Below are 18,911 nucleotides of genomic sequence, written 5' to 3' on the forward strand. Positions count from 1 at the left end.
GGGAGAGCATAACTTTTTTTTTTTTAACCTAGACACAAATTATAACTTAACCCTTGCAGTGCGTATGTGAATACCTGTGTACTGCTATACTGATGCCACGGAGCCAAGTAAGTGACTGAAACCAAATCAGATTTCCTCTTTCACTGTCATGAAATAATTTAACTAAAATATGATTGGTTGTTTTGCATTATTCCATATCAGTCAGATACATTTGAAGTGATAGATTGAGGATGTAGGTTGAGGCAGAGGGCAACTAACTTGGATCTTCAGGTGTTCTAAATGTCATGTGAAATAACATATACAGAACAAGTGTCAGCGCTAATACATACTGGCAATGAGACCTGCAAAGTTATGGGTGCTGAACGTTTGGGCACAAGAAGTGCCAAACCCAAAACTGCTTTACCAATGCAAACCTTTGCTCTATACACAGCTCGAATAAGACTGGAATGGAAGAGATTCTTCAGTGTGCAGTCTAAATCTCCTACATCACGGCACTTGCCTCTTCTCGCACACGTCTCCAGTATGGACAAATCTGACTGCGGCTGATTGCAGGTTGCAAATGCAAATTGAAAAGTAAAATGTCAAAGCTATTAGTGTTCATGAAAACAGCACGCTTCTTTACAGAACGGCGGGTCTCCGCAAACAAGGCTTGCAAAAAAAAAGCATGATTTGCTACCATCCGAATTCTAATCCTTCCTCAATCCAGATCCAACCCTCTATCCCTCTAATCAAAAATGCACTGCAAGAGTTAACTGCTCGTTTTTGTCTAGGTGCTAACATAAAAAAAAGTTATACCCTTTTCTCAGAGCCGTCTTGCTTAGACAGGTCCTTCCAGCCTCTCCTCCCCCTCCTATGCAGCGGTCTAAGGTCCCAGAGTCATCACATTCTATACATTAAAAGGGCAATCTTTCAAAACTGGAGCAGACAAAATCTGGAGCAGATCTGCACTGCAAAGAATCAGCTTCTCTGTCTCATTTTCAAATCTTAATTGAGCAAACTGAAGAGAGAAGCTGATTGGTTGCTATGGGCAACTGCTCCAGATTCTCTCTGCGCCCGTTTTGATAAATCCCCCCACTGTGTTTAAGAGGTGAGGATGCCGAGGGATATACCATCGCTGCAGCGGAGGAAGCAGGCTAGGGGGAGCGCTGTGACAGCTCCAAGTTAGGATTGACATATCAACTTGCTCAATGGCAGATAATTTTTCTTTACCATTTGCATTGCATTTGTACTAGACAGCACCATCAACTGTCCCTACTGCTACTACATATAGAGAACCTTTGGCAGCATCAATTGGATGAAAAAATAAACTATAAACCATTACATTTTTATAACCCTAGACACTTATATTAACCATTAACACTTGAAGTGTATCTGAATCCTAAAACAAATGTCATCTTTGCTCCTTTTTGGTCTATTAAATACACAATTGACAGCATTTTGTTACATCTGTTAATTAAAAAAAAAAAAAAAATACTATTAATTACATTGTTGTCTGGTATGTCTGAGGACTATGGAACCATGCCCCTCTAGGTTATATAGAATCCAGACTAGGATACCGGGAAGGTCAATTCATAATTCTAAGTCTCCAGGTCTGAATTTTTACATTAAAAACTGGACCAAAAGAAATCTAACTTCTTGAATACAAAAATTGTACATAAAATTATATTGAAATTTAAAAAAAACCCAACTTTACACATTGTATCCAAATGTTTCACCAACATCTTGGCAGGTTGGCCAGGTGACATTAGCATTCTAATGGAGGGAGGGCAGATGATAATGTATATTGTACAAGACCATCCGTTCCTTTCAGCTGTTTCATGTAAAACTTGCAAAAGGACTGAAAACTCCTGATCTTATGAAAGTCCAACATTACTTTTTTATTTTAATTTATTTTATATAGGCATATAGAGGATGGTAACAATATACTCCCAGAGCAATATTTAAAAGTCTTTCAGAGCCTTTGTACTGGTTGTGATGACATATCCATCACTTTAAAAAGGCAGCAATTCTCTTTTTTCAGTTGCGACACCCTTTAAAAAGTATGCAAAATCTCAAGGCACCCCAGCCTAAAGTGTAAAAAATTTAAAATGACATGTGGTTCCCCCCAAAATCTATACCATACACTTAGCCTAGATAGGGGTCTGGTTTGGAATTTAGGGGCAATTCCACGCAATAAATAAATAGAAATTAAAAATGACTTGGCATTCCCCCTCTCCCATCAGAGTCCCCATCTTTCACATCAGAGTCCCCATCTTTCACATCAGAGTCCTCAGTCCCCACATGACATCAAAGGATGGGAGATGGAGGGAGTCTGGATGGAAGCAGACTTCTGTTCTCTTCTGAAACCTCTGGAGGTCCTAGATGCAGCCCCCCGGATTAGCTTCATGCGTTTCCATGGTGCTGGGGGACGACTTTCCTACACCTTGAAAATGCATGACACTGTGCAAGAATTTGAAGGCACCCCAGCCAGAAGGCACCCTTTTTTCCCCCATTATTTTACATGTTGATGTGTACAAGTGACAGGACCTCTTAAAATATGTTCTAAAAAGCACACAAAATAAATTCTAAGCACAAAGTTGATATTAAAAAAATGCTTTAATTTGGCACTTAGGGAAACAGATTTTTTTTTTTTAACCTAGCAATAACATTATCAACAATACAAAGTAATGTTTCTGTTAACGGTTTCACAAAAATAGTCCACAGAGTTAAAATGGACAGGAAATACGGTTAACAATTCCATTGTATTAAATAGACAAAAAAGAAAAACCATCACACAACTGCAATATAAAAAGAAAGTATATATTTGTACCCTATGCCCACAAAACATTGCTCTTGTGCATGACCCTTCACCTACATACAGATCATATGGCTTGCCAAGGACCGTAAGCTGATAGTCCCTTGAACGCCAAGACATAAAGAGGGCCCTTAACCAGAACTGTGGGCTAATTAGCTTCCAGAAAAAAAAAAAATCAATCAACAGTAATTCATTACTGTAACAGAAAGGTTGTGCTTTCCAATACACCTGCAGCTTAACCAAATCATATTTACCCAAATGTGTATTACATGCCATCATCCAGTTATCTTAAAGCCCTGGCCAAAGTTTTATTTTTTGGATAGAGTTGGAAGAGTTAGAACGAACTTGTATCAGGGTTTCATTGCTGGTTGCAACCCCACTGGGGAGATTTTCACTTCCTGAGTGGTCACCAGGACAGGAAGTGAGAAAAATCTCTCAAATAAATCAAAGCACATCAAAATCAATGTTCTTTTTTGTCCCCGTGTAGATGTTCAATACTTCCCGAATGGTCACCAAGACAGGAACTGATGGGAACCATCTCCAACGTGGAGACAGACAGCATCGAATACCTAACAAAGGAACTAACGCTTCCCTATTCAACTGGAAACAAAAAAAGTTCTGGCTGGTGTTGGGCTTTAAACAAAGATAAATAGACCATATAGCCAAAAATGTATATAGAGCCAAAATCTATTTTTAGTTTTGGATACTGTGGGGAAGGGCTGGAATCCCTACTGGGTTATTGCCCTCTTAGACAGTTGTCCCGAAACAGATGTCCTCCATTGAAAGAGGTTTCCTTACCTCTCCCTTGGAGACAACCCTAACATTTTGGATATTGCCTCGACCATGATCATCAGTACAAACGGAGGGATGATTCTCCCCAATGGGGACATCACGTTTTTAATACTGTCTTAGGGTCTCATCCATCCACATCAAAAAACAAAAACATTTTTGCCTAAGGATGCGCTTCAAGATGTCAAACTGCAGTAATATAAACCAGCCAGAATCTGAAAACTCAGCAAAATGAAAAGGTAAAAGCACAAAATCTACCTAAATAAACAAGACCCTTTGCATCCAAACCACCTACCCAAGTACCCCAGCGATTCTAGAACCGGTCACATTAGTGTTGAAAAATGTAGTGTATTTGTTGAAATGCAATTATCTCTCCACTATTCTTTCCCTACACAATTCTATTTCACATTCTGCTCTCTACTAGACATAAAATTCCTTTCCACAAGAAAATTTGGGTAGAGATTGGCGAGCTTAAAGACCCAAGTCATCGAAAACTGATGTCTCCCTTTTGCATGGTTGTTGGCAAACCACATCCTATATTTCTATGGACTTGTGTATTTATCAGACAAAGACAGGGTCCCATCCATTGCCTTATTGTAGGAAATGGAGATGCTTCTATTAAACCTGGCCACTGGTGGATTTAATAAACCAAGTGCTTTAACCCATCAGTACTTGCCAAAACTGAAATCTCATCTATCTTTTTCTGAAGGTTGTGGCCTGTAAGTGGTATTTTATTCTGTTCAACCTAACCAGATACATTTTATAATGTAAGTGTTATCTACTAAGAATAATAAGATCAAGAAAAAGGTATTATCCATACAAAACTGGATAGTGTATGGAAGGGTTAGGACTTCTATCAACTGTAAGGACATTTTAGAACCTTTGCCAGGATTCTATTGCTGTCTGTGAGGGAGATTGCCCCAACATCCTACCTTGGTTATAGGTGTCAGAACGAGCTAAATGTAAAAAAAAAAAAAAAAAAAAAAAAAATTGCTTGCAGTTGTTCATAAACATCGACATCGAAAGGGAATGCTCCATGTAGGGTGTCGATGCCTGCCAAGCGACCCTTAAATCCTGGGTTGTTGTGCCAAGCGGGGTAGTTTAATACACATGCCTATGGTGGGTAGGCTTCACTATGTATCTGCCCAAAGTAATTTCTTCTCAAAGCTGGCCCTCCTGGTGGGAAAGTGTTTGAAGGGTAAAAGGAGCACTGGGCAAGTTAACACAGGTGCTGGATGACCTCCTGCTTCCAGCACTCATATGTAAAAGCACTAAAACCAGAAAGATCTTGTTAAAAGATTATAAAGCAAGGACAGGAAGGCTAATTTGTGCCAAATGCCTTAATCTGACCAGACTCTAGTCTTGATACAAATATACTTCATCCTATATATCCTAAGCTAGCCATAACAATCTCTCAATAAGATTTTAACAGTAAATAATTTTGAGTATAAGGATCCTTGTTATCATCTGTCTGTCCCAGGTTTTTTTTTAATGCATTTTGGGCAGTTTTGCTATTGCTCTGTGTAATGGCAATACTTAAAGGAGCTGTCCATTCCTTAGAAAAACCCGCTTCACATGTTCTGAATGTTACAGCCCTAGAGACTCCATTAAAAACTGTGAACTTTAGATATAAATAGGAAAGTTCTGGTACTGTTCATTACTTATTTGGATCCCTTGCGTGTACAAGATTTTGAAGAATCCACTAAGACCAATGGGAAATACTCCAGTTTATCTAGCATCCAAGCTGTCTGGAAGCACTCTACATGGAATGCTGAAATGAACACAAGATTTGGGCAATGTCTCCGTCCAGGGTGCAGTAAAGAGACTTCCATTTACTATAGCCAAGTCACTTAAACATGATTTATTATTGGTGATGAGACCCAAGAACTCTGCAGTTCCCAAACACACATCTAAGTATAAGTTTCACTATGGACCACCATAGAACACAGCTGAACGAAGAAACATCAACTTTACAGGGCAAAATAGTTACTATTTACAATGTTGATTATCTTGCTGCCCTGACATACACTAAATTAATTATGTTGTTCAAAAATATTTACAAAGACTAAAAAGCACTCATTTTTTTTTCCTGCTTAAGATACACATTTAAGGTCTTATAAAAGCTATAATATTGTATGCACAGCCATTTCTAATAAGTCTCCATTTACTAATGAAACAGTAGCTTGAAACTTGATCTTGTACATAAAATATCTGCCGCCGCTATGCATTTCAGACAGGTCAGAATATGCTATTCAGGCACACACAAGGCAAAACCTAGAGATCTCATATCCAATCTCAGGACCTATCGGGATTAACAGGTCCGTCATATGAACCCAGGGCCTTTTGTCAACCACGGGCAATGGAGTCGATTTGGCAACCTCTGCTTATAAGGGCACTTAAGCTAATAAAATATTAAAAAAATTAACAGGCTAAAAAAAAACATACTGAAATATATACAAAATTGCCACAAAGTCCAGTATGAAATATTTTGTGCTCAACACTGAAGCAACAACAAGCAAAGCTGGCACACTTGGCTAGTGATACCAGTGTGCTTTACGGCTTAGTGCCCATCTACGGGTTTTTTTTTTCCTTCATACAGATGTGTCCAATAACAAATTACCTGAAGTAAAAGCAGAACTTTGATATAATGACTGTGAACCGCCAGCAAATCTGTTCAATGATTCATTTACAAAAACAGCCACTAGTAACATCAACATATATTTTAAGATTTCAACCAAATACTTTAAATGCTCTCTGTAGTATAGTTAAAGGCTTCCTGGCACCAATCATCCTCACAGTTGTTCCCAATTTCTCTTAGTAGTGGCTAACCATCATATTCCTCTTATCACAATTGAGTATTTACAGTGAAACAAAAAATGCATTCAATGCACAAAAATGTGACCATATTTGTGCATCATTTAGCTATAGATCCTCAAATCATCTCTGAATTGGTACCGACACTGTCTTTCCTTCTGGAGGGGGGGCTACTTTTGTTCCCCATGGTCCCTGTGTGTGTTGTAAAATAGCCACCCCTCCAAGCTCTCTCCCATGAATCTTGCATTTAGTTGGCCAATTTGTATTGAGATTGTAGTCTATCACAGAAGTTTCATTGTCACAGGTCGGCTAGAACTATGAGGATGAGTGAAAATCACTCACCTCATAGTTCTCCTTTAATAGTTCAGGTATGATTTGAGAACATTGACATCACTAGGAACCCTTTTTGCTACACTTCCCAGCAAAAGACGCCACAGAGGCAAATGTAACTTAAAACTATATATTCTTCCCCAAAGGCTCTGTGGAGGTTTCCTTTAAATATCATCTTTTGTGATAAGCTTCTAAAACTTTTACATGCTCATCCATGGGTGTTATTTTAACCTTCTTTTTTTTACATAGGTATTGATTTAAGATAGGAAAGTTAACTTGACATTTATAAGAACTTAATGTACTTTTAAGATTTAACTCCTAAGTTTAGGGTCACTTTAATATGGGGTGCTTCTGTGCTTTGGTATGTGCATGCTGGGCTGTCTGAGATAGTCTAGCATTAGCTTTGACTTGAATTTCTCCTGCAAACTTTAGATGCTGACAGCTATGACTGGCCTAGGAGACGAGGAAGGAAGTGTGTTTATCCTGAGTCAGTCATTCAACTGTATACATGCGTATTCTGAGATTCTGTTATTCGGGTCTATATTCACAGAATAGTGGCAAACCAGCTGAAACACTGCTGAACCAGGCTCACACTTGCCACCTGCTGACTGAAAAAATGAAAAATATATTTATATTAAACTGTGTATTTAGCTGCTTAGCCGGAAATTCAGCTTTCACATTAACATGAGCTTGCCTCATACTACAAAAAATAATTATAGAAGTCGAAAATGCATTTCTTGTGATACTACTAAGGGTCATTTCACATGCCCCTCTGGGCTCAGTCACATGACTAACACCAAGACATCTTCCATGTAGTCCCTACCAAAAGATCTTTGGAACAAATGTTTTCAGCCATCAGCTCCTCCTGATGTTAGACTCCCAAAAACCCAAATGCAACTAAAATAATAAAATCAGCTAAATCAAAAAAACAAAAAATAGCAATCAAAAGTCAAAATATTTCCCAATGTATTTATATTTCTCATACTGGTCCATAGTATCGGACATTTAAGGGGCTGCTGAGCATAGTGTAAAGTACCAATTCCTCTATCTGTTGAAAAACACCTTCCATGGAAATTAGAACTTAACACCTAATAATGTTTTATGATAAGCTGTAACATTTAAATATGCATTTATATAGTACAGTTCTTATAAATGTCAAGTTAACTTTCCTATCTTAAATCAATACCTATGTAAAAAAAAGAAGGTTAAAATAACACCCATGGATGAGCATGTAAAAGTTTTAGAAGCTTATCACAAAAGATGATATTTAAAGGAAACCTCCACAGAGCCTTTGGGGAAGAATATATAGTTTTAAGTTACATTTGCCTCTGTGGCGTCTTTTGCTGGGAAGTGTAGCAAAAAGGGTTCCTAGTGATGTCAATGTTCTCTAGTGAATAGGAAAGTCAAACTCTCAACTAGATCGTTGGCCTGTAATAAATAGATATTCTGACCTCTTACTCATAGTAATGGTCTATAGTGAATGGATAAGATGCATTCTGGATGATGCTTCTGATCTGTAGAGAATAAGTTGCATTCTCAGCGATGTCACCAGTTTCTAGTAAATGGATAGGCCACATGCTCAGTGATGTTACCCGTCTCTGGTGAATGGATAGGCTGTATTTTTAATGAGATCAATGGTCTATAGGAAATAAAATAGGCTGCCTTCTCACCAATGTCTCTGTGTCTATGGGAAAACATTCTGAGGGATGTTTCTGGAGAACTGATAGTTGATAGCCTATGCCACAAGTTTCTTCAAATGTATAGGCAAATGGTTTGTGATGCCACCAGTCTGTAGTACATATAAAGGCTGCATTCTCAGTGAGGTCACTATTCTCTCATAAATAGATAGGCTGCATTCTCAGGGATGGCCAGTCTCCTGTAAATAAATAGGTTCCATCCTCTGTAAACGCAATTGTATATCAGGAATGGATAGGCTGCATTTTCTGTGATGTTCCTGGTCTATTATGAAAGGATAGGCTCCATTCTTTGTGATGTCACTGGTATTTTATAAAAGGATAGGCTCCATTTGCTGTGATGTCTCTGGTCCCTCATGAATGGATAGGCTCCATTTGTTGTGATGTCTCTGAAGAATGAATAGGCTACATCCAGGAGATGTTTATGGTCTCTAGCTAATGAATATGCCACATATTAGTGATAAACAGGCTGTCCTTTTCACAGCTAATAAAATACCAGCTACACATACACTTATCTCCTTGTTTTGACTGATCCAATTTTTTTCTGCTTACAATGTACTTTAAGTGAGTGGGGAATTTCCATTTTGATGAAAAGTTCTTTGTTCTTTTCCCATAACATATTACTACCAGCACTAACATATTGTTATAGCAGCTATCCAACACATAAGGTCACACAGTGGATGTCATTTGTAATCAAAACAAATTACAGCTCTTAAGGGTTTCTACTTAAAGTCTATCTGCATTATATGTGAGGATGGCGATGGATGGTCCACAAGCCGGAGCTTAGGGGAGAACCAAGTGCCGTGGGAGTGGGGATCGGGCAAGTAAAAGTGGTTTATACGATAGACATTACCTAGTCCTACTACAAGGACATTTTTTTTTCCCAGGAGAAAGGCTTTAAAGTGTTTTCCCTCTCAAAATATTTACAACAAAGTAGTTTCTGGTCCAGATAAAAACTAACCCTAATGTAATTTCTGTCTTGATTCATAAAGTAAACCCCAAGCATGTTGGCCTTTTTTTTTTCTCACTGAAAAGTAACAAAATTAATTAGTGAGGACAAATACTTCCTGATTGGCGCTCTTCTTCTACAGGCAGGAGAATGCTCTTTTCCATATAAAAGAACCTACTAAAAGAATGTGTGCTTGACCGGCTTGCCTTGGGAATCAATATAGCCATCAGCCAAGAAAGCTCAGCTGTCAGTTGGACTCAAGAAGGGCTTACATGTATTCATTGCCCGATCCAACCATAATTAACTGGGAGTAGGCAAATTATCCCTTTTGCTTAAATCCTTCTTTAATCCCAGTGTGTCTTGAATGGTATAGGCTGTGCAGAGATTTCAGAGTCTGTAGTAATTCTAGGTTAGATTACCTCAAAAATTAATTCCCCAGATTGTGTGGCACTGATCTGCCCAGTGCTATTTGCTGGCATAATCACTAAAGAATGGTCTTACCCATTGTACAACTTGCTAAAGGTTACCTTTGTCCACCCGGCTCCCACGTTTAGTTTGAACTACAGATAATGGCAATAAATTACCCATGACTCCTCCCTCGTGCTGTACACCCACAATTAACTTTTTTTGAGGTTTACATTCTGGGCCCAACTGAAGCTATAGACTAGATGCAGTACCAGCATTGCATTCTTGGGTTCTTGAAAAGTTCATACCCCTTTTCTCCATTAGAATTTTCTCTTCTGGAAATAGATCGGTAATTCTTAGTTCAGAGGTAGCTATAAGAATTTCAGATTTGTATTAGGGGACAGATATGATCTTTTTTTTCCAGATTATAAAACAAACCCAAACCAGACAGTATAAAGCAAGCAAGCTAGTTGCGTTTGGCTTGACTGTTATGCTGCAATTTAAAATATCTGGTTAAAAAAAAAGATCAAAAAAAAGTCTCCATGGTCTGGGAAATGCTGCCACTTCTACAGGAAGTTTCATAAAAGTCTTAACATATTCCAAATGATAGAGCTCCTAAATGAGCCTTGCCTTCAGAGAACTTGTGGGTGCAAGCAGGGCCAGATTAAGAGCATCATGGGTCTGGTGCTGTTGGTTGGTCGGACGGGAAGTAGCAGATGTGGCTCTCTAATTAGGCGACCACTTACTCCTCACTGGAGCCACTCAAGGCCCCAGTGCTTGGCCGCCTAAATGACTAAGTACCTCTGTCTGATTGTGTTCATCCTAGACAGCCCGGATTGCCATCAGGCATACTGGGGCGATACAGGCCAGCTGGCTGGGCCTAGAGCTTGTGCTCCAGTAGCTCCTATGTTAATCCGGCCCTGGGTGTAAGCCTTAAACATTGACAACCCAAGCAGAGACTGCCACCTGTGCAGCCTCTACAAGTGGATGACTGGAGGACACTCAAATTCCTACCACTACCTGAGTTGGAGGGGCAATTTACCCAAACTCAACAGATCCTCTAGGTCTCCTCCATGGTTGTGCTTTCAGGTATGCTGTAAACACACACACACACACACACACACACACACACACACACACACACCCACATACAGAGATAGAGAGACAGCCAAAAAGGGTTTCTACTTAAAGTCTATCTGCATTATATGTGAGGATGGCGATGGATGGTCCACAAGCCGGAGCTTAGGGGAGAACCAAGTGCCGTGGGAGTGGGGATCGGGCAAGTAAAAGTGGTTTATACGATAGACATTACCTAGTCCTACTACAAGGACATTTTTTTTTCCCAGGAGAAAGGCTTTAAAGTGTTTTCCCTCTCAAAATATTTACAACAAAGTAGTTTCTGGTCCAGATAAAAACTAACCCTAATGTAATTTCTGTCTTGATTCATAAAGTAAACCCCAAGCATGTTGGCCTTTTTTTTTTCTCACTGAAAAGTAACAAAATTAATTAGTGAGGACAAATACTTCCTGATTGGCGCTCTTCTTCTACAGGCAGGAGAATGCTCTTTTCCATATAAAAGAACCTACTAAAAGAATGTGTGCTTGACCGGCTTGCCTTGGGAATCAATATAGCCATCAGCCAAGAAAGCTCAGCTGTCAGTTGGACTCAAGAAGGGCTTACATGTATTCATTGCCCGATCCAACCATAATTAACTGGGAGTAGGCAAATTATCCCTTTTGCTTAAATCCTTCTTTAATCCCAGTGTGTCTTGAATGGTATAGGCTGTGCAGAGATTTCAGAGTCTGTAGTAATTCTAGGTTAGATTACCTCAAAAATTAATTCCCCAGATTGTGTGGCACTGATCTGCCCAGTGCTATTTGCTGGCATAATCACTAAAGAATGGTCTTACCCATTGTACAACTTGCTAAAGGTTACCTTTGTCCACCCGGCTCCCACGTTTAGTTTGAACTACAGATAATGGCAATAAATTACCCATGACTCCTCCCTCGTGCTGTACACCCACAATTAACTTTTTTTGAGGTTTACATTCTGGGCCCAACTGAAGCTATAGACTAGATGCAGTACCAGCATTGCATTCTTGGGTTCTTGAAAAGTTCATACCCCTTTTCTCCATTAGAATTTTCTCTTCTGGAAATAGATCGGTAATTCTTAGTTCAGAGGTAGCTATAAGAATTTCAGATTTGTATTAGGGGACAGATATGATCTTTTTTTTCCAGATTATAAAACAAACCCAAACCAGACAGTATAAAGCAAGCAAGCTAGTTGCGTTTGGCTTGACTGTTATGCTGCAATTTAAAATATCTGGTTAAAAAAAAAGATCAAAAAAAAGTCTCCATGGTCTGGGAAATGCTGCCACTTCTACAGGAAGTTTCATAAAAGTCTTAACATATTCCAAATGATAGAGCTCCTAAATGAGCCTTGCCTTCAGAGAACTTGTGGGTGCAAGCAGGGCCAGATTAAGAGCATCATGGGTCTGGTGCTGTTGGTTGGTCGGACGGGAAGTAGCAGATGTGGCTCTCTAATTAGGCGACCACTTACTCCTCACTGGAGCCACTCAAGGCCCCAGTGCTTGGCCGCCTAAATGACTAAGTACCTCTGTCTGATTGTGTTCATCCTAGACAGCCCGGATTGCCATCAGGCATACTGGGGCGATACAGGCCAGCTGGCTGGGCCTAGAGCTTGTGCTCCAGTAGCTCCTATGTTAATCCGGCCCTGGGTGTAAGCCTTAAACATTGACAACCCAAGCAGAGACTGCCACCTGTGCAGCCTCTACAAGTGGATGACTGGAGGACACTCAAATTCCTACCACTACCTGAGTTGGAGGGGCAATTTACCCAAACTCAACAGATCCTCTAGGTCTCCTCCATGGTTGTGTTTTCAGGTATGCTGTAAACACACACACACACACACACACACACACACACACACACACACACACACCACCATTTACAGATAGTGAGTTAGCCAAACACAGTATAGAGAGGGTGAATTATGGTAAACATTACCTCCCCAGCCACGTCTATTTTGGCTGCAAAGTGGAAATACACTTTAAAATTAGCTACTATATTCCAGGTGCATCAAAAGAAAAAAGGTGCGCAAAGTATTACAGTTGGTTTTCTTAGTATAAAGTAGCCACAGCCTGAGCACAAAAGCTTGTCCTCTTCCAGCAGCTGCAGAGTGGGGCCCTTACTCAATATGGGGAAGCAGTGATCCTTTTTGAAGAGGTCCATCAACACCCCAACTGAGTCCAAGCAAGAGCTCCTCAATTAGAACAGAGCCTAACCCTTGCTAATTGTAGAATATAAATATGACTCAGTAAAGGGGCATGTGGGACCTCTGCAGCAAGACCAATGCTTCCCCACAGAGAAAAAGGGTCCAACTCTGCAGCTGCTGGCTGGAGATAGGCTTTGCTACTGAAGGCGGTGGCTGCCTTAGAAAGAAGACTAACTGTAAGACATTGAAAACTTTTGTTTTGTTGCACTTGGACTATCTAGCAGATTTAAACTGAAATCTTTGACTGAGCTTTTAGATATTTAAAATGGATATGGTAGAAGGAATATTTGGATACATGCAGCTGACTTTCTGTCCACATCTTACGTCATGGACACACCAGAAGTGCTGCAAAATCAGTTAGTTGTTCAGAAACCTGAGATTAACCTTTTTAGAGCCTGAAATGGCTCCATCAATGAAGCAGAACAACCGGCCGCACTCTGCAACACACTAAGGCCTCTATTCGAAATTAAAGTGCAAAGAACTACAACTTCACACCGCAAATGAATTTAAAATATTAATACAATGAGAAATATCCAAAGCTCTGCTAAGTTAGAGACTTTTTTTTTTTTTTTAAGTTTGTATATATTATTAGTGCCATTATAGGAGCCATATTTACACGTAATCAGTTATAAATGGTAACCAGCTGCTGTAACTAATAAAACATCTAGCATTCTTATGACGTCTGATTGGTTGCTGCATTATTAACTCGTTATTAAAGTACCATATGTTTAAAGTTTAGTTTCAACACTCTGAAAATGTTTTCAGAACCCTTTTAAGCCTCCACGATTCTAGATAAGGCCACTCAATGCCGACACCGCATAACACTAACATTCTTTACAAAGCCACCATTAAATATACTCTGATTATACAAAGACAAAAACACAAAAGACTTTACAAGTGCTACAAGACTGCTTGTTAAATTAATAATTTTTTCCTTATCAAAAACTGTAAAATAGGAACAAGATTCAGAATTCAGATTCACTCATCTTCTACTCCCCCACAATCGTCATTACTCATAACTAGCAGAGTTAAAGTCTGGTTTAGAGAAGGCTATGGACCCAAAACAGCTTTTCAGAATCCAGGTCAAGCAAAGCCTCTGATGCGTCTACTGAGGACTACAGCACAATGTGAAACAATTTTTTTTTTTTTTTTAAAAGGTCAAGCTGTAATATAAGTTCAGTGAAGACTCCAGTGAAATATACCCAAAAGCTGTCAAAGACAGAACTACAAACTCTAAAGTCAACTCATATATTTGTATGGTGGGCTCCAAAAGGACTCCCCTATCCTAACACAGTCCTGTTATGAGTGTTCCAACGCAGCTTCCCTACTCATTGAATGGGAATTACATGTCATTGAGGCAAGCTCGCCCATAATCGAGTTCCACAAACAGCAACAAAAGCAAGAAGGGCAGTCTCACACCAGAGAATGTTTAAAGAGAACCTGTTACCACTGAGCTTATGCAACAACCGTATTAACCATTCTTAAACTATTACACAGTCATGTGAAATGGTAAGTAAGCCCCATGGAAATTGTTGACAGACAAACACTAGATCTTTATTCAACAGTGCATACAAATAAAGAGGATATACATTTGAACAAATGGCACACAAGATTGACATGATTTATTCACTCTCATAATGAAAATGAACAACAATGCATGTGTCACATGGAAAAAAAAATAAGTACATCCCTACATTTACATTACCACCATTTCCAATACATAGAATTGCAGTCAGTTGTTCTTGATAAGGTACCAATAAGAGCCTCCTTAGAATCTCAACCTCATATTTAAAAGGTCTGGTGGTCTGTTTGCCATTGACATGGTGTCATTATGCCAGGGGTAGACAAATTAATATGGAATTCAGGAGGCAGTCTGTCCAATGCAGAAGACAGCTGGATTCCTTTTTCTTTTTTTTGGAGCCAGCTCCATTGACAACTAGAAAAAAAACCCTCGAAAGTTGGGCACCAGCTGTAATTTTTAAGGAGCACTGGCAACCTGGCTTCCGGCATTTGTCTTGCCATGCATTATGCCAAAATCAAAAATAGCTAAGGCTCTCAGAAAGAAGGTTGTGGATGCCTAGCAGTCAGGAAAATGATTTTGAAAGGATCGCTAAATTATTATAAATGAATCATTTCATGTTAAGGAAAATTATCTACAAGAAATGTCGGTGTCAAAAGGATAGGACTGATAATTTGTCCGGGACTGACCAGCCAAAATTAGCTCAAGAACTGACCGTTTTATGCTAAAAAGAAGCCTCCAAGAAGCCCAATAATCCATTGTGGGAGCTGCATCTATTTCTTGCTACACTTGTGTGCCAAAGTGTATGCATCTACCGTCAGAAAATGTTGGCACCAATTTAAGCTGCATGGGTGTTACACTAGGAAAAAGCCTTTGCTATCCAAAAATATCATTTAGAGCAGGACTACAGTTTACCATTAAACACATAGGCAAAAATTAAGAAATTTGGAACAATTTTCTGTGGGCTGATGAATCAAGGATAGAGTTGATTCGCCACAGTAACAGTAGACATATTTGATGCAAACCAAACAGCATTTCCGGAGAAGAACTTTATACCAACTGTAAAGCATGGTGGAGGAATGATTTCTGCATCATATCAAAAAGGAGAAAATGTGGACGAGTTGAAATGTTACAGTTACAGTTGAAATGGATCTTTCAAGGAAATGTTCCGAAACACACTAGCAAACCAAGAAATGGTTAAAAAAAAATAAAAAATAAAAAATAAATAGGAGGGTTGTGGACTGGCCTAATTAAAGCTCTGATTTCAATCCCATTGAAATGTTGGGGGGGGTGTAGTTGAAACAAGCAGCTCATGCAAGGAATTCCACAAACATCTTAGAGATGTCAGAGATTGGGAAGTATTTATTCAAAAACACCAACAAGAATTCATTACTGATGAAATGAGCCATATAAACTTCGAAGACCAAGGGTATACTTACTAATCCAAAGTACATGATAATATCAATTGATATTTTTGTTGAATAAATTATTGAAAAGGCACATTTTCCTTTTTATTATTATTGAAAGTTATCCTCTATCTGTAGGTGCTGTGTAAATGAAGATTTAATGTAGGTCTGTTCAAATATGGTTAAAAACAAGTCAGTTTCCATGGGGTGGTCTTACTCATCAGACTTATATTTGATCCTTAATTAACATATGAGCACTCGAGGAAAACTCTGGTATGGAAAGACTCTCAAAAGTAGAGTGTTTCCGAAAACAGAGATCCCTAGGTATTGAAATTCATCTAAACTACAGCGATAGGTTTGACACGGCATAATGTGGAGCTGGGAGTACAAGTTGGCAGCAACATTTAGAAGTGCTTACATAAAGTAAAGCTATATAGGAGAGTAAATTTACATTTTTGAGAACGGTCATAATACAAGAGTCCTGTGTATTCCTACTTGAATCTTGGTGTGCTTTTTGTGTACTTCTTCCAGATCTGTGCAGAGAAAATCTCAAAATGTAGGCGCCATCTGTGAGTTGTAAGGCTGGGCACACACCTTACAACCATCGCAAGACTTTTGTCTTGCGATGGTTGTAAGGTACTTAAAAAAACGTACGATCTGCCTATGTTGCATAGGCAGATCGTACTTGCGATGATCGCAAGCCACGCCCCCTGAGGGGCGGGCTTCCGATGACCGCAATGCCGAACGGGCAGTGTGCGCTTGCGCACACCGGCCCGTGCGGCTGTTATCGTACGGACATGCCACAAACCCGAACATCGTACGATGCTCGGCGGGTTTTCAAACATGTCCGTAAGTTTAAAGTCGTGCAACCTTACAGTAGTAGAGGTCGCACGGCTTCCACACACCTTACGATCATCGTACGATCGCGGGATTTCCCGCGATTATCGTACGATAAATCGTAAGGTGTGTGGGGACCCTAAGGCGCATTGGCTACCTGGCTCCTGGGATTTGTCCAGCCCTGCGTTAAATGCACATTTAAATCCTATGCACCGGGTCTCCTTGACTACATACTGAAGTGGATCTTGTTACCAAGTAAAACAAAATTTCAAAATTTATCATAAACCTTACGCAACACCAACGGGTTTTTTTTTTTAAAGGCTTTAACCCTTTAAATAAAAAAGCAAAAATATATTATATAGAAATAAAAAATTCCCACAAATACATGGAATTAAAAACGACATCTGTATACGGATTCATAGAGGCTAACTAAAACAGCAGGACAATGGCTGAGCGCACACAAGTGCTATTTAAGTGCTCCATCTCCCTAACTGACCAGGATTCAGGACTCGGAGAACCAAAAACACACAAAGCACTCAGGCATTTGCGCAAAATGCCAAAGTAACAAGGATGCAGACCTGATCTACCCTGGGTCCTTGATAATTGGACATCTTCCGCAAAGAGTCGTGTGCTTCGTGACTGTGTTACACAGGTAGCCTTGGTTTATTACACGAAGCAGTGCTTTGCAACAGCCAAAATTGTAAAACGGCAGAGCTCTGAATGTAACCTATTAAAACAAGGATGGACAAATTGATATGGACTTCAGCCAGTCTTTCCAATCCAAGAGCCATCAGGATTTATTTTAGGAGCCAGATACATTAAAAGAAACAAAAGCTTAAAAAAAAAAAAGTTAGGTGCTGGCTGTAATTTTAAGGAGCATTGGCTACTAGGCTCCTGGGATTTGTCCAGCCCTGTATTAAAGTGCCCGGGTCATAAACGAAGTATAGGGCATGCCATTGTTGGCTTATAAACATTACTTTTCGGTGTCGGAGGTCAATACCTGGAACGTGAATGCTGTACATGAAATTCAAAACTGTTTATACTTGTTCCAGGCCAGTGACTCATGAAGCATTGAAGTCAATGTATCATCATGACAACCAGGTAACCATCATTTTCAGAAGGAGAGGTCAACAATGGCGAACACCATGATTCTCCAATGACCGTTTCCTACACTGGAACGTCTGATGACATGAAAATTTGCTGGTCTCCTAAGCTTGACACCTACATATATTTGTCTATGTCCATTTTACTTTAAAGAGACCCTGTCAAACAAAAATTGCAGGTAAAAGCGCAGCAAAATACAGTATTTAAATGGTTGTTTGCAGTGTTCTTATTTAGAGCAATTATATTTGCTTCATTTGCAGTGTGCCTTTGAACTGACTAGAGAAATGTGACTGCTCTAGCAAGAGTCAATGGCCTAGCACAACCTTCTCTCTCCTTGCACATCATAGCCCTCTCCTCTTGTGGGAAAGTCTAAATACTATCTGTGCTGGCAGAGCTCCTCTGCCCCTCCCCTCGCATCCCTACATAACCTTTTATGTAGACGTCAGGGGAGAAGCGAAGGGGAATACTATATAGTGTCACTTCTGTGAGCCTGCTGACATCACATCCAAGATGGCGACACCCAGTAGCAGTCTTAGAGCTTCTGGATGACTACACAAGTGAGGCTTTTACATGTATATATCGTGTGTGTGTGTGTGTATATATATATATATATTTATTTATTACACACACACACACACACACACACACACACACAGTATAAAATGTTACAATGCACGTAATCGTGTGGGAAGATTTTGGTTGAAATGAACAGGTCTGGTGACAGGGTCTCCTTCAAACCAACAGGCATCGGCGAGAACCATGCCATGTCCGTGCACCCCACCACCAACAGCTACAACATGACATAGGAAAAAGCCAGAGACAGGAATTTTCTGTTATAAAGTCTTCCACATATCTATGGGTGTTTATGTAGTTCTTTTCCTGAAAATAAATCGGTTACCTGTTTAAAGACAAACTTCAGGTAAACGTTTTATAAGACCTTGTAGCTGGGCTGCTCCTGACCTGCAAGGGTTAAGCG

At 39.6% G+C, this 18,911-nt stretch overlaps 1 protein-coding gene across 1 annotated transcript in view; it reads right to left on the reverse strand.

Annotated features, from left to right (window-relative positions):
* Nucleotides 1-18,911, reverse strand: part of MRPS6 (mitochondrial ribosomal protein S6) — a 57,322-nt gene that overhangs the window by 18,981 nt on the left and 19,430 nt on the right. The gene's annotated exons all lie outside the window — the stretch shown is intronic.

This window comes from Nanorana parkeri, unplaced genomic scaffold, assembly GCF_000935625.1.
Source record: "Nanorana parkeri isolate BGI_ZX_2015 unplaced genomic scaffold, ASM93562v1 scaffold186, whole genome shotgun sequence".
Lineage (NCBI taxonomy): Eukaryota > Metazoa > Chordata > Amphibia > Anura > Dicroglossidae > Nanorana > Nanorana parkeri.